Source organism: Apis dorsata, unplaced genomic scaffold, assembly GCF_000469605.1.
Source record: "Apis dorsata unplaced genomic scaffold, Apis dorsata 1.3 scaffold_65, whole genome shotgun sequence".
Classification (NCBI taxonomy): Eukaryota; Metazoa; Arthropoda; class Insecta; order Hymenoptera; family Apidae; genus Apis; species Apis dorsata.
The window spans coordinates 309,585-312,097 of record NW_006263364.1 but is presented as its reverse complement, the minus strand read 5'-3'; positions in this window follow the sequence as shown (position 1 = coordinate 312,097).

Here is a 2,513-nt window from a genome sequence, read left to right as displayed (position 1 = left end):
GATTTATAGACTTAAGGGAGAAATTTGACACTGTTTTTTTTTTTTTTTTTATAAAGAGTTGTACTCGTTGTAATCCTTGAGAAAAACAAGGCCGATTGACTAATAACGTATTTTTACAATCTGTAATATCTTAGATTCTTCAAATGTTCTTTTATTATTTGTTAAATATTGAAATCATGATATAACTTTACTTTAATTTAGATTCAAATATTTCTTTTTAAAAAAAAAAAACAAGAATTCTTGGAAAAGATTAATTATTAATTATATTTCCAAGAAAGATTCTATATTTCGTTTATACACATTATATGTAAATATAGGATGTTGATATATTTGTGTCTTTGATTGATATCCAAAATATAATACAATTATTTTTTATTTTGTATATTTTAATATTATCAAAACAAATCATAATTAAAAATGCAATTTTAAAAATCGTAGGTATTGGTTTATTAACGAAATATACTATCTTACTAAAAAGAAAACAATATTTCCGGTCTTCCTCTGTTTTATCTCGATAAAAAACTAACAAACAATATTATCCATTTACATAATCACAAACATTGTCACGAGAAACTTTATTATTCTTTATTATTTATTATTCGAAGATCTTTCCTGTCTCTCCAGAGATTATTCTTTCTTTTTAATTTTCGAGGTCAATCTCATTCTTAAATCATAACCATAAAATATCTCTTCATCTTTTTATCTCGAACATTTATTTCCTTACTTCCATCTCTTTCGAAATTTTTCCTTTTTCGACTGATTGATCACTATCGATCTGAATAACAACATCTTCACAAGTAAGATTAACGTGATTTTTCTTTCTCCGCGTAGTCGAACTAATATTCTCTTAACAATTCTATTTCGAGATAAGAAAGCGGAAAAATTGAAACAACAATCGGAGAGACAGCAAGATATATCATGTACAAAGTATTTTCATCCATAAAGAATGAAACTATAAGCGAGACGATGGAGCGAAATAAAACAAAGGATCTTACAAATAATTATTGCGTGAAAACGCAAGATGGCGTGTGAGTCTGGATTTTATAAGAAAGATCTTAGATCATCTCATAAATTCATACAGTAACAGATCCACCATTATTCTTATTATACTCGGGCAAATTTGAAATTCATCATTCCTCTTTTTGCTCCTACACAAAATTTTTCTCTCTATTTTGATGTAAATGGAGAATTTATTAGATATTAATTGTTGATTTTAAAATTTGTTGGTCAATTTAATTATATTTTATTAATTATTTTATATAAAATTGGTGGTTAATTAAACGTTTGTTTAATTCAATTGTTTCGTGTAATTATACGATTATAATAGCTATTTAATTTTCAATAGGTTTGTTTAATTGCCAACTTAATGAACTATTAATGATTAAAATTCTCTCCATCGTGAAATTATTCGAGCTATAAATCAATTTAATTATAAACAATGTGTACTCAATATAATACGTATCGTATTATATATGTATACATGGAATAAAATTTTAATTAAAAGCTAACAAGTGATGATATTAATAATTACCGATTTAAAATAAATTTAATCGATCGATTAAATGGATTTTAATTTTTTTGAAATAATGTAAATTGTTTCAATCGTAAATTTGAATAATTTCATCACTATTTTTCTTTGAAATTATGTTATGATAATTATTTAAATTATTTTTTAAAAGAGGAAATATATTATAACTACTATTTTTCTTTACAGAAAATAAGGTAACCTAAAGTTTTACACCGGAGCAAAAAAATACAATCGATCATAATCTATTTTTCCTTTAACAAGCAAACAAAATTTTAATTGCAAAGGATTGATTTAACCATGATTCTATTGCTGAATCTGAATATCAACTTCTGAATCTTGAAAAAAGAATTCTCTCTTCAAAAAATATTCATTCACAAAGACCAATGTTAAGCATCGATCAATTTAGTTCTCAATGAATTCTATCTTCCACGCGAAGCATTCTATTTATAATGAAACGAAAGAGGAAAAGAAGAAGTGCTCGATCTCTTGAAACGAGAGTTACGACGAGAGTCCAAACTCTCAGCTTCCCTTGTATCGTTTTCCACTGATCCCTTAAGAGGAATATATCTATAAGAAACACTCTACATGTTTATTTTTCCTGTTAACTCTGCCATTACACTTTATTTTCTTCGATTATCGTATAATTATTGAATTTTTTTCAGCATCCGCTATAATAAAATATAAAAAGAAATATTAGATATTTAAAAAAAAAACTCAACATAATGTTATTTCATAAATATTATCTATTCTTTAAAATTTCTTTTGATTAGATAGTTTTTCTAAAACATACCAAATTAAAAACAAATTAATAACATGAACACTCTTTACATTCAAAATATATACATCCACCATATATATCCATAGATACAAAAATACCGAAACCTTTTCTTTTCCATTTTTTTCTAAAATATATCATTTTCAAGAAGAAAAAAAAATATTGAAGGCTGAAACAACGTGAATATTCTATACGTCCAAAATTTACAAC